This window comes from Lepisma saccharinum, chromosome 22 (genome assembly GCF_977018435.1).
Source record: "Lepisma saccharinum chromosome 22, izLepSacc3.1, whole genome shotgun sequence".
In the NCBI taxonomy this organism is placed as follows: domain Eukaryota; kingdom Metazoa; phylum Arthropoda; class Insecta; order Zygentoma; family Lepismatidae; genus Lepisma; species Lepisma saccharinum.
The window spans coordinates 20654619-20677822 of NC_139250.1; the positions used below are offsets into that span (position 1 = coordinate 20654619).

Here is a 23204-nt window from a genome sequence, read left to right on the forward strand (position 1 = left end):
TTTCTTGACTAAACAAACTGAGAAATTAGTATCTGTTGCCAATGCTGGATTCCAGAGTTTTGCTAGAAGTCTTGCAGAACCCTTTTGCATCTGAAGTACAAGATTTAAGAACCTAAAGGAGCAGAGGCCCAGTGGCGCAACGGATAACGCGCCTGACTACGGATCAGGAGATTCCAGGTTCGAATCCTGGCTGGGTCGATCTAATATTTTCACTAAGACCTTCATAGTCCATTTCTTGACTAAACAAACTGAGAAATTAGTATCTGTTGCCAATGCTGGATTCCAGAGTTTTGCTAGAAGTCTTGCAGAACCCTTTTGCATCTGAAGTACAAGATTTAAGAACTTAAAGGAGCAGAGGCCCAGTGGCGCAACGGATAACGCGCCTGACTACGGATCAGGAGATTCCAGGTTCGAATCCTGGCTGGGTCGATCTAATATTTTCACTAAGACCTTCATAGTCCATTTCTTGACTAAACAAACTGAGAAATTAGTATCTGTTGCCAATGCTGGATTCCAGAGTTTTGCTAGAAGTCTTGCAGAATCCTTTTGCATCTGAAGTACAAGATTTAAGAACTTAAAGGAGCGCCTGACTACGGATCAGGAGATTCCAGGTTCGAATCCTGGCTGGGTCGATCTAATATTTTCACTAAGACCTTCATAGTCCATTTCTTGACTAAACAAACTGAGAAATTAGTATCTGTTGCCAATGCTGGATTCCAGAGTTTTGCTAGAAGTCTTGCAGAACCCTTTTGCATCTGAAGTACAAGATTTAAGAACCTAAAGGAGCAGAGGCCCAGTGGCGCAACGGATAACGCGCCTGACTACGGATCAGGAGATTCCAGGTTCGAATCCTGGCTGGGTCGATCTAATATTTTCACTAAGACCTTCATAGTCCATTTCTTGACTAAACAAACTGAGAAATTAGTATCTGTTGCCAATGCTGGATTCCAGAGTTTTGCTAGAAGTCTTGCAGAACCCTCTTGCATCTGAAGTACAAGATTTAAGAACTTAAAGGAGCAGAGGCCCAGTGGCGCAACGGATAACGCGCCTGACTACGGATCAGGAGATTCCAGGTTCGAATCCTGGCTGAGTCGATCTAATATTTTCACTAAGACCTTCATAGTCCACTTCTTGACTAAACAAACTGAGAAATTAGTATCTGTTGCCAATGCTGGATTCCAGAGTTTTGCTAGAAGTCTTGCAGAACCCTTTTGCATCTGAAGTACAAGATTTAAGAACCTAAAGGAGCAGAGGCCCTTTGGCGCAACGGATAACGCGCCTGACTACGGATCAGGAGATTCCAGGTTCGAATCCTGGCTGGGTCGATCTAATATTTTCACTAAGACCTTCATAGTCCATTTCTTGACTAAACAAACTGAGAAATTAGTATCTGTTGCCAATGCTGGATTCCAGAGTTTTGCTAGAAGTCTTGCAGAACCCTTTTGCATCTGAAGTACAAGATTTAAGAACTTAAAGGAGCGCCTGACTACGGATCAGGAGATTCCAGGTTCGAATCCTGGCTGGGTCGATCTAATATTTTCACTAAGACCTTCATAGTCCATTTCTTGACTAAACAAACTGAGAAATTAGTATCTGTTGCCAATGCTGGATTCCAGAGTTTTGCTAGAAGTCTTGCAGAACCCTTTTGCATCTGAAGTACAAGATTTAAGAACCTAAAGGAGCAGAGGCCCAGTGGCGCAACGGATAACGCGCCTGACTACGGATCAGGACATTCCAGGTTCGAATCCTGGCTGGGTCGATCTAATATTTTCACTAAGACCTTCATAGTCCATTTCTTGACTAAACAAACTGAGAAATTAGTATCTGTTGCCAATGCTGGATTCCAGAGTTTTGCTAGAAGTCTTGCAGAACCCTTTTGCATCTCAAGTACAAAATTTAAGAACCTAAAGGAGCAGAGGCCCAGTGGCGCAACGGATAACGCGCCTGACTACGGATCAGGAGATTCCAGGTTCGAATCCTGGCTGGGTCGATCTAATATTTTCACTAAGACCTTCATAGTCCACTTCTTGACTAAACAAACTGAGAAATTAGTATCTGTTGCCAATGCTGGATTCCAGAGTTTTGCTAGAAGTCTTGCAGAACCCTCATGCATCTGAAGTACAAGATTAAAGGACCTAAAGTAGCAGAGGCCCAGTGGCGCAACGGATAACGCGCCTGACTAAGGATCAGGAGATTCCAGGTTCGAATCCTGGCTGGGTCGATCTAATATTTTCACTAAGACTTTCATAGTCCATTTCTTGACTAAACAAACTGAGAAATTAGTATCTGTTGCCAATGCTGGATTCCAGAGTTTTGCTAGAAGTCTTGCAGAACCCTATTGCATCTGAAGTACAAGATTTAAGAACCTAAAGAAGCAGAGGCCCAGTGGCGCAACGGATAACGCGCCTCGCTACGGATCAGGAGATTCCAGGTTCGAATCCTGGCTGGGTCGATCTAATATTTTCACTAAGACCTTCATAGTCCATTTCTTGACTAAACAAACTGAGAAATTAGTATCTGTTGCCAATGCTGGATTCCAGAGTTTTGCTAGAAGTCTTGCAGAACCCTTTTGCATCTGAAGTACAAGATTTAAGAACCTAAAGGAGCAGAGGCCCAGTGGCGCAACGGATAACGCGCCTGGCTACGGATCAGGAGATTCCAGGTTCGAATCCTGGCTGGGTCGATCTAATATTTTCACTAAGATCTTCATAGTCCATTTCTTGACTAAACAAACTGAGAAATTAGTATCTCTTGCCAATGCTGGATTCCAGAGTTTTGCTAGAAGTCTTGCAGAACCCTTTTGCATCTGAAGTACAAGATTTAAGAACCTAAAGGAGCAGAGGCCCAGTGGCGCAACGGATAACGCGCCTGACTAAGGATCAGGAGATTCCAGGTTCGAATCCTTTCTGGGTCGATCTAATATTTTCACTAAGACCTTCATAGTCCATTTCTTGACTAAACAAACTGAGAAATTAGTATCTGTTGCCAATGCTGGATTCCAGAGTTTTGCTAGAAGTCTTGCAGAACCCTTTTGCATCTGAAGTACAAGATTTAAGAACCTAAAGGAGCAGAGGCCCAGTGGCGCAACGGATAACGCGCCTGACTACGGATCAAGAGATTCCAGGTTCGAATCCTGGCTGGGTCGATCTAATATTTTCACTAAGACCTTCATAGTCCATTTCTTGACTAAACAAACTGAGAAATTAGTATCTGTTGCCAATGCTGGATTCCAGAGTTTTGCTAGAAGTCTTGCAGAACCCCTTTGCATCTGAAGTACAAGATTTAAGAACCTAAAGGAGCAGAGGCCCAGTGGCGCAACGGATAACGCGCCTGACTACGGATCAGGAGATTCCAGGTTCGAATCCTGGCTGGGTCGATCTAATATTTTCACTAAGACCTTCATAGTCCACTTCTTGACTAAACAAACTGAGAAATTAGTATCTGTTGCCAATGCTGGATTCCAGAGTTTTGCTAGAAGTCTTGCAGAACCCTCTTGCATCTGAAGTACAAGATTTAAGGAGCTGAAGTAGCAGAGGCCCAGTGGCGCAACGGATAACGCGCCTGACTAAGGATCAGGAGATTCCAGGTTCGAATCCTGGCTGGGTCGATCTAATATTTTCACTAAGACCTTCATAGTCCATTTCTTGACTAAACAAACTGAGAAATTAGTATCTGTTGCCAATGCTGGATTCCAGAGTTTTGCTAGAAGTCTTGCAGAACCCTTTTGCATCTGAAGTACAAGATTTAAGAACCTAAAGAAGCAGAGGCCCAGTGGCGCAACGGATAACGCGCCTGGCTACGGATCAGGAGATTCCAGGTTCGAATCCTGGCTGGGTCGATCTAATATTTTCACTAAGACCTTCATAGTCCATTTCTTGACTAAACAAACTGAGAAATTAGTATCTGTTGCCAATGCTGGATTCCAGAGTTTTGCTAGAAGTCTTGCAGAACCCTTTTGCATCTGAAGTACAAGATTTAGGAACCTAAAGGTGCAGAGGCCCAGTGGCGCAACGGATAACGCGCCAGACTACGGATCAGGAGATTCCAGGTTCGAATCCTGGCTGGGTCGATCTAATATTTTCACTAAGACCTTCATAGTCCATTTCTTGACTAAACAAACTGAGAAATTAGTATCTGTTGCCAATGCTGGATTCCAGAGTTTTGCTAGAAGTCTTGCAGAACCCTTTTGCATCTGAAGTACAAGATTTAAGAACCTAAAGGAGCAGAGGCCCAGTGGCGCAACGGATAACGCGCCTGACTACGGATCAGGAGATTCCAGGCTCGAATCCTGGCTGGGTCGATCTAATATTTTCACTAAGACCTTCATAGTCCATTTCTTGACTAAACAAACTGAGAAATTAGTATCTGTTGCCAATGCTGGATTCCAGAGTTTTGCTAGAAGTCTTGCAGAACCCTTTTGCATCTGAAGTACAAGATTTAAGAACTTAAAGGAGCAGAGGCCCAGTGGCGCAACGGATAACGCGCCTGACTACGGATCAGGAGATTCCAGGTTCGAATCCTGGCTGAGTCGATCTAATATTTTCACTAAGACCTTCATAGTCCACTTCTTGACTAAACAAACTGAGAAATTAGTATCTGTTGCCAATGCTGGATTCCATAGTTTTGCTAGAAGTCTTGCAGAACCCTCTTGCATCTGAAGTACAAGATTTAAGAACCTAAAGTAGCAGAGGCCCAGTGGCCCAACGGATAACGCGCCTGACTAAGGATCAGGAGATTCCAGGTTCGAATCCTGGCTGGGTCGATCTAATATTTTCACTAAGACCTTCATAGTCCATTTCTTGACTAAACAAACTGAGAAATTAGTATCTGTTGCCAATGCTGGATTCCAGAGTTTTGCTAGAAGTCTTGCAGAACCCTTTTGCATCTGAAGTACAAGATTTAAGAACCTAAAGGAGCAGAGGCCCAGTGGCGCAACGGATAACGCGCCTGGCTACGGATCAGGAGATTCCAGGTTCGAATCCTGGCTGGGTCGATCTAATATTTTCACTAAGACCTTCATAGTCCATTTCTTGACTAAACAAACTGAGAAATTAGTATCTGTTGCCAATGCTGGATTCCAGAGTTTTGCTAGAAGTCTTGCAGAACCCTTTTGCATCTGAAGTACAAGATTTAAGAACCTAAAGGAGCAGAGGCCCAGTGGCGCAACGGATATCGCGCCTGACTACGGATCAGGAGATTCCAGGTTCGAATCCTGGCTGGGTCGATCTAATATTTTCACTAAGACCTTCATAGTCCATTCCTTGACTAAACAAACTGAGAAATTAGTATCTGTTGCCAATGCTGGATTCCAGAGTTTTGCTAGAAGTCTTGCAGAACCCTTTTGCACCTGAAGTACAAGATTTAAGAACCTAAAGGAGCAGAGGCCCAGTGGCGCAACGGATAACGCGCCTGACTACGGATCAGGAGATTCCAGGTTCGAATCCTGGCCGGGTCGATCTAATATTTTCACTAAGACCTTCATAGTCCATTTCTTGACCAAATAAACTGAGAAATTAGTATCTGTTGCCAATGCTGGATTCCAGAGTTTTGCTAGAAATCTTGCAGAACCCTTTTGCATCTGAAGTACAAGATTTAAGAACCTAGAGGAGCAGAGGCCCAGTGGCGCAACGGATAACGCGCCTGACTACGGATCAGGAGATTCCAGGTTCGAATCCTGGCTGGGTCGTTCTAATATTTTCACTAAGACCTTCATAGTCCATTTCTTGACTAAACAAACTGAGAAATTAGTATCTGTTGCCAATGCTGGATTCCAGAGTTTTGCTAGAAGTCTTGCAGAACCCTTTTGCATCTGAAGTACAAGATTTAAGAACCTAAAGGAGCAGAGGCCCAGTGGCGCAACGGATAACGCGCCTGACTTCGGATCAGGTTTTCTGGTTCGAATCCTGGCTGGGTCGATCTAATATTTTCACTAAGACCTTCATAGTCCATTTCTTGACTAAACAAACTGAGAAATTAGTATCTGTTGCCAATGCTGGATTCCAGAGTTTTGCTAGAAGTCTTGCAGAACCCTTTTGCATCTGAAGTACAAGATTTAAGAACCTAAAGGAGCAGAGGCCCAGTGGCGCAACGGATAACGCGCCTGGCTACGGATCAGGAGATTCCAGGTTCGAATCCTGGCTGGGTCGATCTAATATTTTCACTAAGACCTTCATAGTCCATTTCTTGACAAAACAAACTGAGAAATTAGTATCTGTTGCCAATGCTGGATTCCAGAGTTTTGCTAGAAGTCTTGCAGAACCCTTTTGCATCTGAAGTACAAGATTTAAGAACCTAAAGGAGCAGAGGCCCAGTGGCGCAACGGATAACGCGCCTGACTACGGATCAGGAGATTCCAGGTTCGAATCCTTTCTGGGTCGATCTAATATTTTCACTAAGACCTTCATAGTCCATTTCTTGACTAAACAAACTGAGAAATTAGTATCTGTTGCCAATGCTGGATTCCAGAGTTTTGCTAGAAGTCTTGCAGAACCCTTTTGCATCTGAAGTACAAGATTTAAGAACCTAAAGGAGCAGAGGCCCAGTGGCGCAACGGATAACGCGCCTGACTACGGATCAGGAGATTCCAGGTTCGAATCCTGGCTGGGTCGATCTAATATTTTCACTAAGACCTTCATAGTCCATTTCTTGACTAAACAAACTGAGAAATTAGTATCTGTTGCCAATGCTGGATTCCAGAGTTTTGCTAGAAGTCTTGCAGAACCCCTTTGCATCTGAAGTACAAGATTTAAGAACCTAAAGGAGCAGAGGCCCAGTGGCGCAACGGATAACGCGCCTGACTACGGATCAGGAGATTCCAGGTTCGAATCCTGGCTGGGTCGATCTAATATTTTCACTAAGACCTTCATAGTCCACTTCTTGACTAAACAAACTGAGAAATTAGTATCTGTTGCCAATGCTGGATTCCAGAGTTTTGCTAGAAGTCTTGCAGAACCCTCTTGCATCTGAAGTACAAGATTTAAGGACCTAAAGTAGCAGAGGCCCAGTGGCGCAACGGATAACGCGCCTGACTAAGGATCAGGAGATTCCAGGTTCGAATCCTGGCTGGGTCGATCTAATATTTTCACTAAGACCTTCATAGTCCATTTCTTGACTAAACAAACTGAGAAATTAGTATCTGTTGCCAATGCTGGATTCCAGAGTTTTGCTAGAAGTCTTGCAGAACCCTTTTGCATCTGAAGTACAAGAGTTAAGAACCTAAAGAAGCAGAGGCCCAGTGGCGCAACGGATAACGCGCCTGGCTACGGGTCAGGAGATTCCAGGTTCGAATCCTGGCTGGGTCGATCTAATATTTTCACTAAGACCTTCATAGTCCATTTCTTGACTAAACAAACTGAGAAATTAGTATCTGTTGCCAATGCTGGATTCCAGAGTTTTGCTAGAAGTCTTGCAGAACCCTTTTGCATCTGAAGTACAAGATTTAGGAACCTAAAGGAGCAGAGGCCCAGTGGCGCAACGGATAACGCGCCTGACTAAGGATCAGGAGATTCCAGGTTCGAATCCTGGCTGGGTCGATCTAATATTTTCACTAAGACCTTCATAGTCCATTTCTTGACTAAACAAACTGAGAAATTAGTATCTGTTGCCAATGCTGGATTCCAGAGTTTTGCTAGAAATCTTGCAGAACCCTTTTGCATCTGCTAGAAGTCTTGCAGAACCCTTTTGCATCTGAAGTACAAGATTTAAGAACCTAAAGGAGCAGAGGCCCAGTGGCGCAACGGATATCGCGCCTGACTACGGATCAGGAGATTCCAGGTTCGAATCCTGGCTGGGTCGATCTAATATTTTCACTAAGACCTTCATAGTCCATTTCGTGACTAAACAAACTGAGAAATTAGTATCTGTTGCCAATGCTGGATTCCAGAGTTTAGCTAGAAGTCTTGCAGAACCCTTTTGCATCTGAAGTACAAGATTTAAGAACCTAAAGGAGCAGAGGCCCAGTGGCGCAACGGATAACGCGCCTGACTTCGGATCAGGAGATTCCAGGTTCGAGTCCTGGCTGGGTCGATCTAATATTTTCACTAAGACCTTCATAGTCCATTTCTTGACTAAACAAACTGAGAAATTAGTATCTGTTGCCAATGCTGGATTCCAGAGTTTTGCTAGAAGTCTTGCAGAACCCTTTTGCATCTGAAGTACAAGATTTAAGAACTTAAAGGAGCAGAGGCCCAGTGGCGCAACGGATAACGCGCCTGACTACGGATCAGGAGATTCCAGGTTCGAATCCTGGCTGAGTCGATCTAATATTTTCACTAAGACCTTCATAGTCCACTTCTTGACTAAACAAACTGAGAAATTAGTATCTGTTGCCAATGCTGGATTCCATAGTTTTGCTAGAAGTCTTGCAGAACCCTCTTGCATCTGAAGTACAAGATTTAAGAACCTAAAGTAGCAGAGGCTCAGTGGCGCAACGGATAACGCGCCTGACTAAGGATCAGGAGATTCCAGGTTCGAATCCTGGCTGGGTCGATCTAATATTTTCACTAAGACCTTCATAGTCCATTTCTTGACTAAACAAACTGAGAAATTAGTATCTGTTGCCAATGCTGGATTCCAGAGTTTTGCTAGAAGTCTTGCAGAACCCTTTTGCATCTGAAGTACAAGATTTAAGAACCTAAAGGAGCAGAGGCCCAGTGGCGCAACGGATAACGCGCCTGGCTACGGATCAGGAGATTCCAGGTTCGAATCCTGGCTGGGTCGATCTAATATTTTCACTAAGACCTTCATAGTCCATTTCTTGACTAAACAAACTGAGAAATTAGTATCTGTTGCCAATGATGGATTCCAGAGTTTTGCTAGAAGTCTTGCAGAACCCTTTTGCATCTGAAGTACAAGATTTAAGAACCTAAAGGAGCAGAGGCCCATTGGCGCAACGGATAACGCGCCTGACTACGGATCAGGAGATTCCAGGTTCGAATCCTTTCTGGGTCGATCTAATATTTTCACTAAGACCTTCATAGTCCATTTCTTGACTAAACAAACTGAGAAATTAGTATCTGTTGCCAATGCTGGATTCCAGAGTTTTGCTAGAAGTCTTGCAGAACCCTTTTGCATCTGAAGTACAAGATTTAAGAACCTAAAGGAGCAGAGGCCCAGTGGCGCAACGGATAACGCTCCTGACTACGGATCAGGAGATTCCAGGTTCGAATCCTGGCTGGGTCGATCTAATATTTTCAGTAAGACCTTCATAGTCCATTTCTTGACTAAACAAACTGAGAAATTAATATCTGTTGCCAATGCTGGATTCGAGAGTTTTGCTAGAAGTCTTGCTGAACCCCTTTGCATCTGAAGTACAAGATTTAAGAACCTAAAGGAGCAGAGGCCCAGTGGCGCAACGGATAACGCGCCTGACTACGGATCAGGAGATTCCAGGTTCGAATCCTGGCTGGGTCGATCTAATATCTTCACTAAGACCTTCATAGTAAACTTCTTGACTAAACAAACTGAGAAATTAGTATCTGTTGCCAATGCTGGATTCCAGAGTTTTGCTAGAAGTCTTGCAGAACCCTCTTGCATCTGAAGTACAAGATTTAAGGACCTAAAGTAGCAGAGGCACAGTGGCGCAACGGATAACGCGCCTGACTAAGGATCAGGAGATTCCAGGTTCGAATCCTGGCTGGGTCGATCTAATATTTTCACTAAGACCTTCATAGTCCATTTCTTGACTAAACAAACTGAGAAATTAGTATCTGTTGCCAATGCTGGATTCCAGAGTTTTGCTAGAAGTCTTGCAGAACCCTTTTGCATCTGAAGTACAAGAGTTAAGAACCTAAAGAAGCAGAGGCCCAGTGGCGCAACGGATAACGCGCCTGGCTACGGGTCAGGAGATTCCAGGTTCGAATCCTGGCTGGGTCGATCTAATATTTTCACTAAGACCTTCATAGTCCATTTCTTGACTAAACAAACTGAGAAATTAGTATCTGTTGCCAATGATGGATTCCAGAGTTTTGCTAGAAGTCTTGCAGAACCCTTTTGCATCTGAAGTACAAGATTTAGGAACCTAAAGGAGCAGAGGCCCAGTGGCGCAACGGATAACGCGCCTGACTACGGATCAGGAGATTCCAGGTTCGAATCCTGGCTGGGTCGATCTAATATTTTCACTAAGACCTTCATAGTCCATTTCTTGACTAAACAAACTGAGAAATTAGTATCTGTTGCCAATGCTGGATTCCAGAGTTTTGCTAGAAGTCTTGCAGAACCCTTTTGCATCTGAAGTACAAGATTTAAGAACCTAAAGGAGCAGAGGCCCAGTGGCGCAACGGATAACGCGCCTGACTACGGATCAGGAGTTTCCAGGCTCGAATCCTGGCTGGGTCGATCTAATATTTTCACTAAGACCTTCATAGTCCATTTCTTGACTAAACAAACTGAGAAATTAGTATCTGTTGCCAATGCTGGATTCCAGAGTTTTGCTAGAAATCTTGCAGAACCCTCTTGCATCTGAAGTACAAGATTTAAGAACCTAGAGGAGCAGAAGCCCAGTGGCGCAAAGGATAACGCGCCTGACTACGGATCAGGAGATTCCAGGTTCGAATCCTGGCTGGGTCGATCTAATATTTTCACTAAGACCTTCATAGTCCATTTCTTGACTAAACAAACTGAGAAATTAGTATCTGTTGCCAATGCTGGATTCCAGAGTTTTGCTAGAAGTCTTGCAGAACCCTTTTGCATCTGAAGTACAAGATTTAAGAACCTAAAGGAGCAGAGGCCCAGTGGCGCAACGGATAACGCGCCTGACTAAGGATCAGGAGATTCCAGGTTCGAATCCTGGCTGGGTCGATCTAATATTTTCACTAAGACCTTCATAGTCCATTTCTTGACTAAACAAACTGAGAAATTAGTATCTGTTGCCAATGCTGGATTCCAGAGTTTTGCCAGAAGTCTTGAAGAACCCTTTTGCATCTTAAGTACAAGATTTAAGAACGTAAAGGAGCAGAGGCCCTGTGGCGCAACGGATAACGCGCCTGACTACGGATCAGGAGACTCCAGGTTCGAATCCTGGCTGGGTCGATCTAATATTTTCACTAAGACCTTCATAGTCCATTTCTTGACTAAACAAACTGAGAAATTAGTATCTGTTGCCAATGCTGGATTCCAGAGTTTTGCTAGAAGTCTTGCAGAACCCCTTTGCATCTGAAGTACAAGATTTAAGAACCTAAAGGAGCAGAGGCCCAGTGGCGCAACGGATAACGCGCCTCACTAAGGATCAGGAGATTCCAGGTTCGAATCATGGCTGGGTCGATCTAATATTTTCACTAAGACCTTCATAGTCCATTTCTTGACTAAACAAACTGAGAAATTAGTATCTGTTGCCAATGCTGGATTCCAGAGTTTTGCTAGAAGTCTTGCAGAACCCTTTTGCATCTGAAGTACAAGATTTAAGAACCTAAAGGAGCAGAGGCCCAGTGGCGCAAATGATATCGCGCCTGACTACGGATCAGGAGATTCCAGGTTCGAATCCTGGCTGGGTCGATCTAATATTTTCACTAAGACCTTCATAGTCCATTTCGTGACTAAACAAACTGAGAAATTAGTATCTGTTGCCAATGCTGGATTCCAGAGTTTAGCTAGAAGTCTTGCAGAACCCTTTTGCATCTGAAGTACAAGATTTAAGAACCTAAAGGAGCAGAGGCCCAGTGGCGCAACGGATAACGCGCCTGACTACAATTCAGGAGATTCCACGTTCGAATCCTGGCTGGGTCGATCTAATCTTTTCACTAAGACCCTCATAGTCCATTTCTTGACTAAACAAACTGAGAAATTAGTATCTGTTGCCAATGCTGGATTCCAGAGTTTTGCTAGAAGTCTTGCAGAACCCCTTTGCATCTGAAGTACAAGATTTAAGAACCTAAAGGAGCAGAGGCCCAGTGGCGCAACGGATAACGCGCCTGACTAAGGATCAGGAGATTCCAGGTTCGAATCCTGGCTGGGTCGATCTAATATTTTCACTAAGACCTTCATAGTCCATTTCGTGACTAAACAAACTGAGAAATTAGTATCTGTTGCCAATGCTGGATTCAAGAGTTTTGCTAGAAGTCTTGCAGAACCCTTTTGCACCTGAAGTACAAGATTTAAGAACCTAAAGGAGCAGAGGCCCAGTGGCGCAACGGATAACGCGCCTGACTACGGATCAGGAGATTCCAGGTTCGAATCCTGGCTGGGTCGATCTAATATTTTCACTAAGACCTTCATAGTCCATTTCTTGACTAAACAAACTGAGAAATTAGTATCTGTTGCCAATGCTGGATTCCAGAGTTTTGCTAGAAGTCTTGCAGAACCCTTTTGCATCTGAAGTACAAGATTTAAGAACCTAAAGGAGCAGAGGCCCAGTGGCGCAACGGATAACGCGCCTGACTTCGGATCAGGAGATTCCAGGTTCGAATCCTGGCTGGGTCGATCTAATATTTTCACTAAGACCTTCATAGTCCATTTCTTGACTAAACAAACTGAGAAATTAGTATCTGTTGCCAATGCTGGATTCCAGAGTTTTGCTAGAAGTCTTGCAGAACCCTTTTGCATCTGAAGTACAAGATTTAAGATCCTAAAGGAGCAGAGGCCCAGTGGCGCAACGGATAACGCGCCTGACTAAGGATCAGGAGTTTCCGGTTCGAATCCTGGCTGGGTCGATCTAATATTTTCACTAAGACCTTCATAGTCCATTTCTTGACTAAACAAACTGAGAAATTAGTATCAGTTGCCAATGCTGGATTCCAGAGTTTTGCTAGAAGTCTTGCAGAACCCTTTTGCACCTGAAGTACAAGATTTAAGAACCTAAAGGAGCAGAGGCCCAGTGGCGCAACGGATAACGCGCCTGACTACGGATCAGGAGATTCCAGGCTCGAATCCTGGCTGGGTCGATCTTATCTTTTCACTAAGACCCTCATAGTCCATTTCTTGACTAAACAAACTGAGAAATTAGTATCTGTTGCCAATGCTGGATTCCAGAGTTTTGCTAGAAGTCTTGCAGAACCCTTTTGCATATGAAGTACAAGATTTAAGAACCTAAAGGAGCAGCGGCCCAGTGGCGCAACGGATAACGCGCCTGACTACGGATCAGGAGATTCCAGGTTCGAATCCTGGCTGGGTGGATCTAATATTTTCACTAAGACCTTCATAGTCCATTTCTTGACTAAACAAACTGAGAAATTAGTATCTGTTGCCAATGCTGGATTCCAGAGTTTTGCTAGAAGTCTTGCAGAACCCTTTTGCACCTGAAGTACAAGATTTAAGAACCTAAAGGAGCAGAGGCCCAGTGGCGCAACGGATAACGCGCCTGACTACGGATCAGGAGATTCCAGGTTCGAATCCTGGCTGGGTCGATCTAATATTTTCACTAAGACCTTCATAGTCCATTTCTTGACCAAATAAACTGAGAAATTAGTATCTGTTGCCAATGCTGGATTCCAGAGTTTTGCTAGAAATCTTGCAGAACCCTTTTGCATCTGAAGTACAAGATTTAAGAACCTAGAGGAGCAGAGGCCCAGTGGCGCAACGGATAACGCGCCTGACTACGGATCAGAAGATTCCAGGTTCGAATCCTGGCTGGGTCGATCTAATATTTTCACTAAGACCTTCATAGTCCATTTCTTGACTAAACAAACTGAGAAATTAGTATCTGTTGCCAATGCTGGATTCCAGAGTTTTGCTAGAAGTCTTGCAGAACCCTTTTGCATCTGAAGTACAAGATTTAAGAACCTAAAGGAGCAGAGGCCCAGTGGCGCAACGGATAACGCGCCTGACTTCGGATCAGGTTTTCTGGTTCGAATCCTGGCTGGGTCGATCTAATATTTTCACTAAGACCTTCATAGTCCATTTCTTGACTAAACAAACTGAGAAATTAGTATCTGTTGCCAATGCTGGATTCCAGAGTTTTGCTAGAAGTCTTGCAGAACCCTTTTGCATCTGAAGTACAAGATTTAAGAACCTAAAGGAGCAGAGGCCCAGTGGCGCAACGGATAACGCGCCTGACTACGGATCAGGACATTTCAGGTTCGAATCCTGGCTGGGTCGATCTAATATTTTCACTAAGACCTTCATAGTCCATTTCTTGACTAAACAAACTGAGAAATTAGTGTCTGTTGCCAATGCTGGATTCCAGAGTTTTGCTAGAAGTCTTGCAGAACCCTTTTGCATCTGAAGTACCTGATTTATGAAACTAATGGAGCAGAGGCCCAGTGGTGGAGTTCCGTGGAAGCCTTCAGAGAGAGCGGACGCGGAAACTAGTTACTCCGTGAAGGTCAGTGAAAAGTTGCCTTCAGGAAACAACGAGCGGGAGTGCCGTGTGCGCGTTGCTTGTGGCGTTTGGTGCAGTTGGCTGTCGAGTAAATAGAATTGGAAAAGTACTTTAGAATAGTAAAAAGATGAATATTATTAGACAAAATACCATCCAGATACGTTTTCCGTTCGGGGCACCGAGGCCGTCGGCGCGAGAAATTCATGACTTTATTCATGGACAATTTCAACTCCACGTAGATGAGATCTTGGGAATACAAATACCTGGGGGTTCGTCGGGCTGATAACCCGACTACTGGTCTAAGACCTCCACGCTATAACAGGTGACGAGGAACAGTGTGGGAGGGAGACCAGCAGTCGGTAGGTAAGCCAAGGCCAGCCAAGGTGCTGTAGAGCTGTGGGGTTATGTTTATACCACTAAAATATGTACTATTAATATTAATGGAATCTTTTCGCCTGTAAAATGTAAAATGTTAGAAGAATTTGTACGGGTACACTCCATAGACGTATTGTTTTTGCAGGAAGTTTGTATGTGTGACTTTCCATCAATATATGGTTACGAAGCCATAGTTAATACTGGTATCAATGGCAGTGGGACAGCAACACTTGTTAGAAACGGCCTAACCATTACTAATGTAAAAAAGTTAGTAGATGGGAGAGGCATTAGCTTTCAAAGTAAAAACTATACTTTTGTGAATATTTATGCCCCATCAGGCAATCAAAATAGACAGTCACGTGAACAATTTTATAATCAGGACATTTTATATTTGCTACCGTTAAATGAATCAAAAATAATATTTGGGGGTGATTTTAATCAGGTATTAAATCCCAGCGATTGTTTAGGAGCTTATCAAAAGAGTCCAGCCCTTGCAACATTAATTGAAGAACTGCATTTGAAAGATATTTGGTTACAGAAGAGACAGGATATAATATTTACATATTTTAATAATAAATCTGGATCGAGAATAGATAGGTTATATACAAATACAGATCAAATAAAAAATATAACATCCATAGAAGCATTGCCAGCGACCTTTACTGATCACATGGCAGTAAAAATGGCAATTAACCTGGAAGAAACAAAACTAGTCAGGGGTCCTTCATATTGGAAGCTAAATATACAGTTATTAGAGCTTCCACATATCAATGAAATATTTGCACAAAAATGGGCCGAATGGTGTAAACAACAAAAGCATTACAGTAATCATAATGACTGGTGGGTTCGATATGTAAAACCAAAATTAAAAACTTTTTTCTGCTGGTATGGAAAAGAAAATGCAAAAGACAGAAACGGATTGATCAACTTTTATTACCAGTGTTTACACGAGGCATGTCAAGGGAGAGATGTCACCAAAAATTACCAAGCCATACAGCAGTATAAAGCCAAAATCTTAACACTCCAGAGGCAACAAATGGAAGGCATAACAATAAGAACCAATTCCAAGAATTTAATTCAAGATGAAAGAACTTCGATGTATCACTATGTACAGATGCAAAAACAACAAAAAACACTCATGATAATCAATCTTGTGGATTCAGGTGGAGAATCGCATGCGAGTCAGCCAGGAATCATGCAAACATTTTATGACTATTATGGGGAGCTTTATCAAACCGGGGAGGGGGAATCAGAAGCAAGAGAGACAATACTGAATTCTTTAACTAATGGTTTGCAAGAAGAGGATAGACAACTTTTAGATACTGAAGTAACAATAGAAGAAGTATATGAAGCGTTACAAACATTTAACCTTAAAGGAGCACCAGGAAAAGATGGTACTGGTTACAAGTTTTATTTGCAGTTTTTTGAGATTATAAAAAATGAACTAATCAAAATCATACAAGATGCCTTTAAAAATGGAAAAGTTTTACAAAATGAAGGCATCATCATATTGATACCGAAAAAAACACACGCAAAACAAGTAGACGACTACAGACCAATAACATTATTAAATTGTGACTATAAAATAATGGCTAAGATCTTAGCAAATAGGTTAAAGTCAATTTTACCACGGATACTCAGCGAGAAACAAACATGCATTGGCAAAAAACATAACATATTCAGTGCAGTTGGAGGGATTCGCGATCTGATATCCTATTATCTGGTGCAGAAACTTGATGCATGTGTGCTTGCTTTTGATTTCAAAAAAGCGTTTGATTTAGTGTCGCATGACTACCTGTTTGAGGTGCTAAAGGCATATAGATTCAGTGATAAATTTATTAATATTTTGAAAGGTTTCTATCAACATGCAACATCTCGGATAATGGTCAATGGATTCCTGTCGTCCCCAATAAATATAACAAGATCAATTCGGCAAGGATGTCCACTAAGTATGCTCTTGTTTGCTTTAACCCTGGATCCTTTGCTGCAATATACCAGGAATACTACTCCCGACGAGATACACGCTTTTAAGGAAAACCAAGTGTTTGCTTTTGCAGATGATTTATCCGCTTGTATCACCACAAACGAGCAAATGCAAAAAATGATGGCAGCGATACATATATACTGCCGTGCTAGTGGGGCCAAAATAAATATGGAAAAATCAAAGGCGCTACCCTTTGGCACATGGGATCAAAAATATCCAGATATAGGTATCCCATATGTACAGGAAATTAAAATATTAGGAATAATTTTTCACAGGGACGAGGAACAAATGTTAGAATCCAATTGGCAAAAGATAGCGAGAGACATTCGCATACAATGTTATAAAATGCGAAGCAGACAGTTGAACATGATACAGCGAGTGTGGTTTTTGTAAACATATATGTTTAGTAAATTAAACTATACGGCCCAAGTGATCCCAATCAATCAAAAATACCTCAGAATAATGAATTCAGAAATTGGTTGGTTTATGTGGTATGGACATTTTTTTCGAATACCACTATCCAATCTATGGCAAATGAAACTAAAAGGAGGATTAGAGCTCACAAATATTGAGATCAAATGCAAATCCCTATTCCTGGCAATATCCTATACGCTCTATGGCATTGAAGATTCCATTACATCATTATGGATACAGAGTAGTTATGGTACCGCCTTGAGGTCGATAAATCAATTGATTGGAAAAGATCGATCAAAGATCAATTGATGACGCAGCAGTTTTTTTGTTGTTTTTTTGGATGACGTCATAAAAGGGGCGGGGCTTATTTTGTAAGGATGATTTTGATTGGTTGTGACGTCATAAATGGGCGGGGCTTATTTTGTAAGGATTGTTTTGATTGGTTGAAGGAATTCGGGTTTTTCCCGCGGGAGTTTCCGGCGTCTGAAAACAGATGGCGTTGATGAGTCAGAAAGTCTGGGGTGGGGAGGAGGAAAAGTACGCGGTGACGGTTGGTTTTCTCGGAATTGGAGTACGTGTTTTCGGGGTCTGAAAACAGATGGCGTTGATGAGTCACGGGTTTTTCCAGTGACGGTTGGTCGGTAGTTTCCGGTGTCTGAAAACAGATGGCGTTGATGAGTCAGAAAGTCTGGAGGAGGAAAAGTAGGCGACGCGGTGACGGTTGGTTTTCTCGGAATTGGAGTACGTGTTTTCGGGGTCTGAAAACAGATGGCGTTGATGAGTCAGAAATTCTCGGAATTTGGGTGTTTCCGTTGTTTGAAGAGAGATGGCGTTCATGAGTCATTGTTGGGAGGAGGTGTTTTTCTCGGGCGACCGTTGATGAGTTTGAAATTCTAGGAATTGGGTGTGGTCTGAAACATGCCCGAACATGTTATAGATTGATGAGTCATTCTGGGGAGGAGATGTTTTTCTCGGGCGGCCGTTGATGAATTTGAGTGATGGAGAAACGGCAAAAAGAGAAAAAGGAGAGAGAGCGTCTAGATGTAAAGAAAATAAATAGAGTAAAAAAAGTAGGTTTCACGGAGGGGGTGACTGTGCATAGCGTACCAGGGCAGGAAGAAGATAGGAGAGGCACGTGGGCGTTGGATGCTCTGCGCAAAACAATGCGCGCCGAATATAATTCGAAAATACGTCACGGAGACAGTACTATATAAAAAAGAAAAATTGAGTACGTACCGCAGAACTGTTGATCGAAGCCTACCGACCGGAGATCATAACCGAGACTGGCACATCTGTTGCGAGAGTGAAGAAAATTGAAAAGGTAAGAGACAAATATTTAGTTTTAATGTTCTACCTAGAACAATGCAAATCGCTGGTCAAATACTATTATCACCTTCCCACAGTGAGATTCGTAAACATAAATACATCTTTCTTTTGAAGCAGACAGCTTGAAAGGTGTGAAAATAAAAAACGGTACCTGTGTCATCAACAGTTTAATGCAGAAGAGGATGACGTTTAACAGTGATCGATGGTGGGGGGGTCGGCTCCCGGTCCTCTTCTGCTGGGGGTGGGAGAGGGGGCGTATAGCGCCCATCCTCCTCTTCTTCAACCACATCTTCTTCCTGCTCTGACAAAACAGGAGAAACAGTAGAAGAAATAGAAGGAGAAACAGGAGGCACCAGTTGGCGCTGCCGATTGGCTATATCGTCATTTCGGTTACGCATTCTGAAAAACAGAATATAAGAATTAGAATATATTCCGTTCCATGTAGATATCGGCTAGAAAGAAAAGTTATCAGATATGTAGCATATATAATCGGAAAAACAGCATGCTATAATAAACGATGTTATCAGAAATAAACTGAAAAATAATTACCTAGCTCTATACCGACGGAGATTGGCGTGGAGCCTTTCCCTGTTCCGGGTACGTCGAGCCCGGAAAATAGCGGAGGCACGCTGTTGGGCCTCCTCAATTCTATTCTCTTCCTCCAGGTACCGCTCAATGTACCTCGTAGCCTCTGCGAAATGCGCAGCGCCTTCAGTGCCTGCCTGATGTCGATAATATGCATTTCGCAGTGCCTCCCCGTGATGGAGTATGTGTTCCTGAAAATATGTGTGAATTAATATATGAAAGTGATTAATTTGTGCAAAACATAATGAACATATTTTCTGTCTAATTTCAGATGTCGACACTCCCTCTCGGATTCAATTTGATGTATGGCGATATTAAGGAGACAACAGCAGGTCCGACAGAACGAAGGAACTTATGGAGCAAAACACATGCAAGACAGGTTGAAAAACACATCGGCAATTATGTGAATTTCTGTGAAGAAAATGGACTGGCGGAAGAGTTATTGGCAAAATTAGAAGAGACATGTAAAGATATCGAGGTATCGGTGGACTGTTTGGTCAAAATATTTACTTACATTGTTGACAAGAAACGAGATCCGCCAGTGTTTGGCGATTTTGTAGAGAATATACAAAGAGCGCAATATGTACCTTCCCATCTATCTTTAAGAATATGTTTCGAATTGATGGAGGTGTTTAAAGGTGTGAGAAATGAGAAGGGTGAAAATAAGAAGACAGGGGGAACAGGGGAAAATATACATGAACGAATGATGGAGATGTTGAAAAAAAGAAAACTGAACGAGTAACAAACACATACTAATACACTAACATCTACCAGTAGTGTAACAAAATATGTAAAAATATCTAATAACCTGTAGTACGAGTTGAAATAAAAAGTTTGTATATGTAGAAAACTTGTAATTTTCTGTAGAAGTTCAATGTGTTAATAAAAGATTTTGTACAGAACAATATTGTTTTTGTATATAAATAGTATTATATTAGAATGCCTAACACAGGATAAAAACCCCAAAAGTTTAATGAAAAAAGTACCACGAATCCTGAAATTAACTATGTTTTGATAAAAGAGGTACCGGATTCGAAACACTCCAGACATGGTTCGAATCCTGGAATTGCCAATGTTTGCATAAAGAAAACCAGGATTCGAAACCCACTCAGGTATGGTTGCGAATGTCGCCGGAGACCCTGGATTCGAATCCTACAATTAACTAAGGTTCCCTAGAAACATGTTTGATTCTGCTCAGGTATGGTTGTGAAATGTAAAAGGGTACTTACAACATGTAATAAATCTTGGCCATCCATGTTGCTGCCCAGATGAAAAGGAGATGAACTGGAGGGAAGGATGCCTGCAGAAGGAATTATATCCACTTCCTTATAGACACACACATCTGCAATTATTTTTTGCAACGTACGTTAGAAGTCTGCATATGAGATCACGACGTTTTTGTGAGGCACAACAGTTCCTTGATAATTTTCACAGAAGTTCCTTGTTTCGTGTCAGCACATGTTCTTCGAACAAGACTTCCTTATAGAGACGGACATCTGGTATCATTTTTTGCAACGCGGCCCAGATGAAAAGGAGATGAACTGGAGGGAAGGATGCCTGCAGAAGAAATTCTATCCACTTCCTTATAGAGACACACATCTGCAATTATTTTTTGCAACGTACGTTAGAAGTCTGCATATGAGATCACGACGTTTTTGTGAGGCACAACAGTTCCTTGTTCCGTGTCAGCACATGTTCTACGAACAAGACTTCCTGATAGAGACGGACATCTGGTATCATTTTTTGCAACGCGGTTTCCTAATTTCTTTATTTGCAATCGTAGACCCCCCTTCCGACCACTCTAACGAAAGGTCTCGACGTGCAGATTACGAATATGTAATCGGATTTGCTCTACGTCAATTAGGGGAGGAGTTAGAGCGATTTGAAAATTTCGATTTTTTTCACTTTTTTTTTTTTTTTTTTTTTTTTTTTTTTTTTTTTTTGCGAAAATTTAAAATCGCTGTAGCTCGGCTCCTAATTGAGCTAGGAGGGTGATCGATAGCTTGTCGGACTCGGAGTGAAGTCCTCTTTCCGGTGAATCAGGTTTCATTGTTCTAGGACCGGTGGTTTCCTACTTTCTTTATTTTCAATCGTAGACCCACCTTCCGACCACTCTAACGAAAGGTCTCGACGTGCAGATTACGAATATATAATCAGATTCGCTCTACGTCAATTAGGGGAGGAGCTACAGCGATTTGAATATTTCGATTTTTTTTACCTTTTTTCTGCGAAAATTTAAAATCGCTGTAGCTCGGCTCCTAATTGAGCTAGGAGGGTGATCGATAGCTTGTCGGACTCGGAGTGAAGTCCTCTTTCCGGTGAATCAGGTTTCAATGTTCTAGGACCGGTGGTTTCCTACTTTCTTTATTTTCAATCGTAGACCCACCTTCCGACCACTCTAACGAAAGGTCTCGACGTGCAGATTACGAATATATAATCAGATTCGCTCTACGTCAATTAGGGGAGGAGCTAGAGCGATTTGAAAATTTCGATTTTTTTAACCTTTTTTTCTGCGAAAATTTAAAATCGCTGTAGCTCGGCTCCTAATTGAGCTAGGAGGGTGATCGATAGCTTGTCGGACTCGGAGTGAAGTCCTCTTTCCGGTGAATCAGGTTTCATTGTTCTAGGACCGGTGGTTTCCTACTTTCTTTATTTTCAATCGTAGACCCACCTTCCGACCACTCTAACGAAAGGTCTCGACGTGCAGATTACGAATATATAATCAGATTCGCTCTACGTCAATTAGGGGAGGAGCTAGAGCGATTTGAAAATTTCGATTTTTGCAACTCATATGAGTCAGGAAGACATCTGCGTTGAATAACAGAATGTGTCACTGCTAAAAACCATCTTGTAAAGACGGTTAATTGATTCCGAGAATTTACATGAGCCTTCGTATCAGTCAGAAAAACATCTGCTGAAGACGTTTGACGATTTCTGAGAATTTTACATGAGTTGTCATATCTGCCAGGAAAACATCTGGTGAAGACGGTTAACTAGCCGCAGTAGAACCGTTAGGAACGGGAATAACTGCTTTGTCATGCTTGCGTATATAAAGAAAGGCGTTCTCTCCACAACACAGTGTTCGTGAAACAGTCATCGTACGATCATGGATGTACAGTTATCCGCTGACGATCTGTTAGCACGTTATCGTGATGGATATTACACAACACATGGACAGTTGCGGGAAGTGTTGACGATCATCGCGCAAAAAATCATCGCGGGAGAAAGTATCTCCCTAGTAGAGGAGTATGACCGTCTACTACAGACCGTGACATCATTCGTACCCGATCTTACCGGAGAAGGATGGAGAGATATTTCCGAAGAGTCGCCAGGCCCGTCATCGACACCTGATCCTGTATCCAGAGTTGCCGAGGAGAAGCAGATAGCCGTCACATCACCAGGAACTTCCAGAAGCACCGCATCCGGATCAGACCCGGAACCTTTACCAGGACCGTCATGGAGACCGGACCCTTTACCCTCAGCAGAACCGTCATCCCAAAGTGCTTCTGTATCAGATAGAAGAGGTAAGAAAAGAAAACGTGATACAGTGCCTCGTGAACAAATAGGGAACATAATATTACACAACATTCAAGAACGTGAATATCCCAAATTCCGTTCCAAAGGACGTCGTGTGGAATTCAGTTTCTCGCACCCTCCAGAAAATGTCGATCCTCACACATGGATCCGTGAAGGTGTTGAAAATCTTCTCACCTATGTTAAGAAAGACGCCAAGGATGAAGACAAGATAGGTTTAACTCTCTCTAACATATCTGACCCAACCGTGAAAGATATTTATGTCGGGTGGCACAGAAGCGACCAGTTACACAGTGATATGGTGTGGAACATTATGTATAAAATATTGCAGAGTGCGAAAACATTCACGGCTACAGATCGGTTAATTTTACGAGCCGACCATGTCGATATACCTGTCGGAGGTGGTGGAGGTAAACGAACATATTGTTTACCTAATTACATGTTAAGCACGCAAAAAAGGAGTATCGTCGGTGTGCCGAATAGGAAAAAACCACTCTGTTTAGCTGAAGCTTTGGTAATAGGAAAAGCTCATGCCGATAATGATCCGTCCTATTCACAGTATCGAAGAAATAGAAATCTTCTCAAACCTGTTTTCGAACTTATGCGCAAAGCAGATGTAGATCTCACAGACAATGCGTGTGCAGGAAGTGGAATTCCTGAACTGAGAAAATTTCAGCAAGTTCTTACAGAATATAAAATTGTTGTATACAACAATCTTCGTGATGTGAAAGATGT

General features: G+C 42.6%; 53 non-coding genes across 53 annotated transcripts; all 53 read left to right on the top strand.

Moving 5' to 3' along the window:
* Positions 1–125: 125 nt before the first annotated feature.
* TRNAR-ACG (transfer RNA arginine (anticodon ACG)) lies at positions 126–198 on the top strand. Its single transcript has one exon. It is a non-coding gene; the product is annotated as a tRNA-Arg (tRNA).
* Positions 199–356: 158 nt separating this feature from the next.
* TRNAR-ACG (transfer RNA arginine (anticodon ACG)) lies at positions 357–429 on the top strand. Its single transcript has one exon. It is a non-coding gene; the product is annotated as a tRNA-Arg (tRNA).
* A 361-nt stretch (positions 430–790) lies between these two features.
* Positions 791–863, top strand: TRNAR-ACG (transfer RNA arginine (anticodon ACG)). The gene has a single exon. It is a non-coding gene; the product is annotated as a tRNA-Arg (tRNA).
* Positions 864–1021: 158 nt separating this feature from the next.
* Positions 1022–1094, top strand: TRNAR-ACG (transfer RNA arginine (anticodon ACG)). The gene has a single exon. It is a non-coding gene; the product is annotated as a tRNA-Arg (tRNA).
* Positions 1095–1252: 158 nt separating this feature from the next.
* TRNAR-ACG (transfer RNA arginine (anticodon ACG)) lies at positions 1253–1325 on the top strand. Its single transcript has one exon. It is a non-coding gene; the product is annotated as a tRNA-Arg (tRNA).
* A 361-nt stretch (positions 1326–1686) lies between these two features.
* TRNAR-ACG (transfer RNA arginine (anticodon ACG)) lies at positions 1687–1759 on the top strand. Its single transcript has one exon. It is a non-coding gene; the product is annotated as a tRNA-Arg (tRNA).
* Positions 1760–1917: 158 nt separating this feature from the next.
* Positions 1918–1990, top strand: TRNAR-ACG (transfer RNA arginine (anticodon ACG)). Its single transcript has one exon. It is a non-coding gene; the product is annotated as a tRNA-Arg (tRNA).
* Positions 1991–2148: 158 nt separating this feature from the next.
* Positions 2149–2221, top strand: TRNAL-AAG (transfer RNA leucine (anticodon AAG)). Its single transcript has one exon. It is a non-coding gene; the product is annotated as a tRNA-Leu (tRNA).
* A 158-nt stretch (positions 2222–2379) lies between these two features.
* TRNAR-ACG (transfer RNA arginine (anticodon ACG)) lies at positions 2380–2452 on the top strand. The gene has a single exon. It is a non-coding gene; the product is annotated as a tRNA-Arg (tRNA).
* A 158-nt stretch (positions 2453–2610) lies between these two features.
* TRNAR-ACG (transfer RNA arginine (anticodon ACG)) lies at positions 2611–2683 on the top strand. Its single transcript has one exon. It is a non-coding gene; the product is annotated as a tRNA-Arg (tRNA).
* A 389-nt stretch (positions 2684–3072) lies between these two features.
* On the top strand, positions 3073–3145 carry TRNAR-ACG (transfer RNA arginine (anticodon ACG)). Its single transcript has one exon. It is a non-coding gene; the product is annotated as a tRNA-Arg (tRNA).
* Positions 3146–3303: 158 nt separating this feature from the next.
* On the top strand, positions 3304–3376 carry TRNAR-ACG (transfer RNA arginine (anticodon ACG)). The gene has a single exon. It is a non-coding gene; the product is annotated as a tRNA-Arg (tRNA).
* A 158-nt stretch (positions 3377–3534) lies between these two features.
* Positions 3535–3607, top strand: TRNAL-AAG (transfer RNA leucine (anticodon AAG)). The gene has a single exon. It is a non-coding gene; the product is annotated as a tRNA-Leu (tRNA).
* Positions 3608–3765: 158 nt separating this feature from the next.
* On the top strand, positions 3766–3838 carry TRNAR-ACG (transfer RNA arginine (anticodon ACG)). Its single transcript has one exon. It is a non-coding gene; the product is annotated as a tRNA-Arg (tRNA).
* Positions 3839–3996: 158 nt separating this feature from the next.
* Positions 3997–4069, top strand: TRNAR-ACG (transfer RNA arginine (anticodon ACG)). The gene has a single exon. It is a non-coding gene; the product is annotated as a tRNA-Arg (tRNA).
* Positions 4070–4227: 158 nt separating this feature from the next.
* TRNAR-ACG (transfer RNA arginine (anticodon ACG)) lies at positions 4228–4300 on the top strand. Its single transcript has one exon. It is a non-coding gene; the product is annotated as a tRNA-Arg (tRNA).
* A 158-nt stretch (positions 4301–4458) lies between these two features.
* On the top strand, positions 4459–4531 carry TRNAR-ACG (transfer RNA arginine (anticodon ACG)). The gene has a single exon. It is a non-coding gene; the product is annotated as a tRNA-Arg (tRNA).
* A 158-nt stretch (positions 4532–4689) lies between these two features.
* On the top strand, positions 4690–4762 carry TRNAL-AAG (transfer RNA leucine (anticodon AAG)). The gene has a single exon. It is a non-coding gene; the product is annotated as a tRNA-Leu (tRNA).
* A 158-nt stretch (positions 4763–4920) lies between these two features.
* TRNAR-ACG (transfer RNA arginine (anticodon ACG)) lies at positions 4921–4993 on the top strand. The gene has a single exon. It is a non-coding gene; the product is annotated as a tRNA-Arg (tRNA).
* A 158-nt stretch (positions 4994–5151) lies between these two features.
* On the top strand, positions 5152–5224 carry TRNAR-ACG (transfer RNA arginine (anticodon ACG)). The gene has a single exon. It is a non-coding gene; the product is annotated as a tRNA-Arg (tRNA).
* A 158-nt stretch (positions 5225–5382) lies between these two features.
* TRNAR-ACG (transfer RNA arginine (anticodon ACG)) lies at positions 5383–5455 on the top strand. The gene has a single exon. It is a non-coding gene; the product is annotated as a tRNA-Arg (tRNA).
* Positions 5456–5613: 158 nt separating this feature from the next.
* Positions 5614–5686, top strand: TRNAR-ACG (transfer RNA arginine (anticodon ACG)). Its single transcript has one exon. It is a non-coding gene; the product is annotated as a tRNA-Arg (tRNA).
* A 387-nt stretch (positions 5687–6073) lies between these two features.
* Positions 6074–6146, top strand: TRNAR-ACG (transfer RNA arginine (anticodon ACG)). The gene has a single exon. It is a non-coding gene; the product is annotated as a tRNA-Arg (tRNA).
* Positions 6147–6535: 389 nt separating this feature from the next.
* TRNAR-ACG (transfer RNA arginine (anticodon ACG)) lies at positions 6536–6608 on the top strand. Its single transcript has one exon. It is a non-coding gene; the product is annotated as a tRNA-Arg (tRNA).
* A 158-nt stretch (positions 6609–6766) lies between these two features.
* Positions 6767–6839, top strand: TRNAR-ACG (transfer RNA arginine (anticodon ACG)). The gene has a single exon. It is a non-coding gene; the product is annotated as a tRNA-Arg (tRNA).
* A 158-nt stretch (positions 6840–6997) lies between these two features.
* Positions 6998–7070, top strand: TRNAL-AAG (transfer RNA leucine (anticodon AAG)). Its single transcript has one exon. It is a non-coding gene; the product is annotated as a tRNA-Leu (tRNA).
* Positions 7071–7228: 158 nt separating this feature from the next.
* On the top strand, positions 7229–7301 carry TRNAR-ACG (transfer RNA arginine (anticodon ACG)). Its single transcript has one exon. It is a non-coding gene; the product is annotated as a tRNA-Arg (tRNA).
* Positions 7302–7459: 158 nt separating this feature from the next.
* Positions 7460–7532, top strand: TRNAL-AAG (transfer RNA leucine (anticodon AAG)). The gene has a single exon. It is a non-coding gene; the product is annotated as a tRNA-Leu (tRNA).
* A 189-nt stretch (positions 7533–7721) lies between these two features.
* TRNAR-ACG (transfer RNA arginine (anticodon ACG)) lies at positions 7722–7794 on the top strand. Its single transcript has one exon. It is a non-coding gene; the product is annotated as a tRNA-Arg (tRNA).
* Positions 7795–7952: 158 nt separating this feature from the next.
* TRNAR-UCG (transfer RNA arginine (anticodon UCG)) lies at positions 7953–8025 on the top strand. Its single transcript has one exon. It is a non-coding gene; the product is annotated as a tRNA-Arg (tRNA).
* A 158-nt stretch (positions 8026–8183) lies between these two features.
* On the top strand, positions 8184–8256 carry TRNAR-ACG (transfer RNA arginine (anticodon ACG)). Its single transcript has one exon. It is a non-coding gene; the product is annotated as a tRNA-Arg (tRNA).
* A 158-nt stretch (positions 8257–8414) lies between these two features.
* Positions 8415–8487, top strand: TRNAL-AAG (transfer RNA leucine (anticodon AAG)). Its single transcript has one exon. It is a non-coding gene; the product is annotated as a tRNA-Leu (tRNA).
* Positions 8488–8645: 158 nt separating this feature from the next.
* On the top strand, positions 8646–8718 carry TRNAR-ACG (transfer RNA arginine (anticodon ACG)). The gene has a single exon. It is a non-coding gene; the product is annotated as a tRNA-Arg (tRNA).
* Positions 8719–9107: 389 nt separating this feature from the next.
* Positions 9108–9180, top strand: TRNAR-ACG (transfer RNA arginine (anticodon ACG)). The gene has a single exon. It is a non-coding gene; the product is annotated as a tRNA-Arg (tRNA).
* A 158-nt stretch (positions 9181–9338) lies between these two features.
* TRNAR-ACG (transfer RNA arginine (anticodon ACG)) lies at positions 9339–9411 on the top strand. Its single transcript has one exon. It is a non-coding gene; the product is annotated as a tRNA-Arg (tRNA).
* Positions 9412–9569: 158 nt separating this feature from the next.
* Positions 9570–9642, top strand: TRNAL-AAG (transfer RNA leucine (anticodon AAG)). Its single transcript has one exon. It is a non-coding gene; the product is annotated as a tRNA-Leu (tRNA).
* A 158-nt stretch (positions 9643–9800) lies between these two features.
* TRNAR-ACG (transfer RNA arginine (anticodon ACG)) lies at positions 9801–9873 on the top strand. Its single transcript has one exon. It is a non-coding gene; the product is annotated as a tRNA-Arg (tRNA).
* Positions 9874–10031: 158 nt separating this feature from the next.
* On the top strand, positions 10032–10104 carry TRNAR-ACG (transfer RNA arginine (anticodon ACG)). Its single transcript has one exon. It is a non-coding gene; the product is annotated as a tRNA-Arg (tRNA).
* Positions 10105–10262: 158 nt separating this feature from the next.
* On the top strand, positions 10263–10335 carry TRNAR-ACG (transfer RNA arginine (anticodon ACG)). Its single transcript has one exon. It is a non-coding gene; the product is annotated as a tRNA-Arg (tRNA).
* Positions 10336–10493: 158 nt separating this feature from the next.
* TRNAR-ACG (transfer RNA arginine (anticodon ACG)) lies at positions 10494–10566 on the top strand. The gene has a single exon. It is a non-coding gene; the product is annotated as a tRNA-Arg (tRNA).
* A 158-nt stretch (positions 10567–10724) lies between these two features.
* TRNAL-AAG (transfer RNA leucine (anticodon AAG)) lies at positions 10725–10797 on the top strand. The gene has a single exon. It is a non-coding gene; the product is annotated as a tRNA-Leu (tRNA).
* Positions 10798–10955: 158 nt separating this feature from the next.
* On the top strand, positions 10956–11028 carry TRNAR-ACG (transfer RNA arginine (anticodon ACG)). The gene has a single exon. It is a non-coding gene; the product is annotated as a tRNA-Arg (tRNA).
* A 389-nt stretch (positions 11029–11417) lies between these two features.
* TRNAR-ACG (transfer RNA arginine (anticodon ACG)) lies at positions 11418–11490 on the top strand. Its single transcript has one exon. It is a non-coding gene; the product is annotated as a tRNA-Arg (tRNA).
* A 158-nt stretch (positions 11491–11648) lies between these two features.
* Positions 11649–11721, top strand: TRNAC-ACA (transfer RNA cysteine (anticodon ACA)). The gene has a single exon. It is a non-coding gene; the product is annotated as a tRNA-Cys (tRNA).
* A 158-nt stretch (positions 11722–11879) lies between these two features.
* On the top strand, positions 11880–11952 carry TRNAL-AAG (transfer RNA leucine (anticodon AAG)). Its single transcript has one exon. It is a non-coding gene; the product is annotated as a tRNA-Leu (tRNA).
* A 158-nt stretch (positions 11953–12110) lies between these two features.
* Positions 12111–12183, top strand: TRNAR-ACG (transfer RNA arginine (anticodon ACG)). The gene has a single exon. It is a non-coding gene; the product is annotated as a tRNA-Arg (tRNA).
* Positions 12184–12341: 158 nt separating this feature from the next.
* On the top strand, positions 12342–12414 carry TRNAR-UCG (transfer RNA arginine (anticodon UCG)). The gene has a single exon. It is a non-coding gene; the product is annotated as a tRNA-Arg (tRNA).
* A 158-nt stretch (positions 12415–12572) lies between these two features.
* TRNAL-AAG (transfer RNA leucine (anticodon AAG)) lies at positions 12573–12644 on the top strand. Its single transcript has one exon. It is a non-coding gene; the product is annotated as a tRNA-Leu (tRNA).
* A 158-nt stretch (positions 12645–12802) lies between these two features.
* TRNAR-ACG (transfer RNA arginine (anticodon ACG)) lies at positions 12803–12875 on the top strand. Its single transcript has one exon. It is a non-coding gene; the product is annotated as a tRNA-Arg (tRNA).
* Positions 12876–13033: 158 nt separating this feature from the next.
* Positions 13034–13110, top strand: TRNAR-ACG (transfer RNA arginine (anticodon ACG)). The gene has a single exon. It is a non-coding gene; the product is annotated as a tRNA-Arg (tRNA).
* A 154-nt stretch (positions 13111–13264) lies between these two features.
* On the top strand, positions 13265–13337 carry TRNAR-ACG (transfer RNA arginine (anticodon ACG)). Its single transcript has one exon. It is a non-coding gene; the product is annotated as a tRNA-Arg (tRNA).
* Positions 13338–13495: 158 nt separating this feature from the next.
* On the top strand, positions 13496–13568 carry TRNAR-ACG (transfer RNA arginine (anticodon ACG)). The gene has a single exon. It is a non-coding gene; the product is annotated as a tRNA-Arg (tRNA).
* A 387-nt stretch (positions 13569–13955) lies between these two features.
* TRNAR-ACG (transfer RNA arginine (anticodon ACG)) lies at positions 13956–14028 on the top strand. Its single transcript has one exon. It is a non-coding gene; the product is annotated as a tRNA-Arg (tRNA).
* The last annotated feature ends 9176 nt before the right edge of the window (positions 14029–23204 follow it).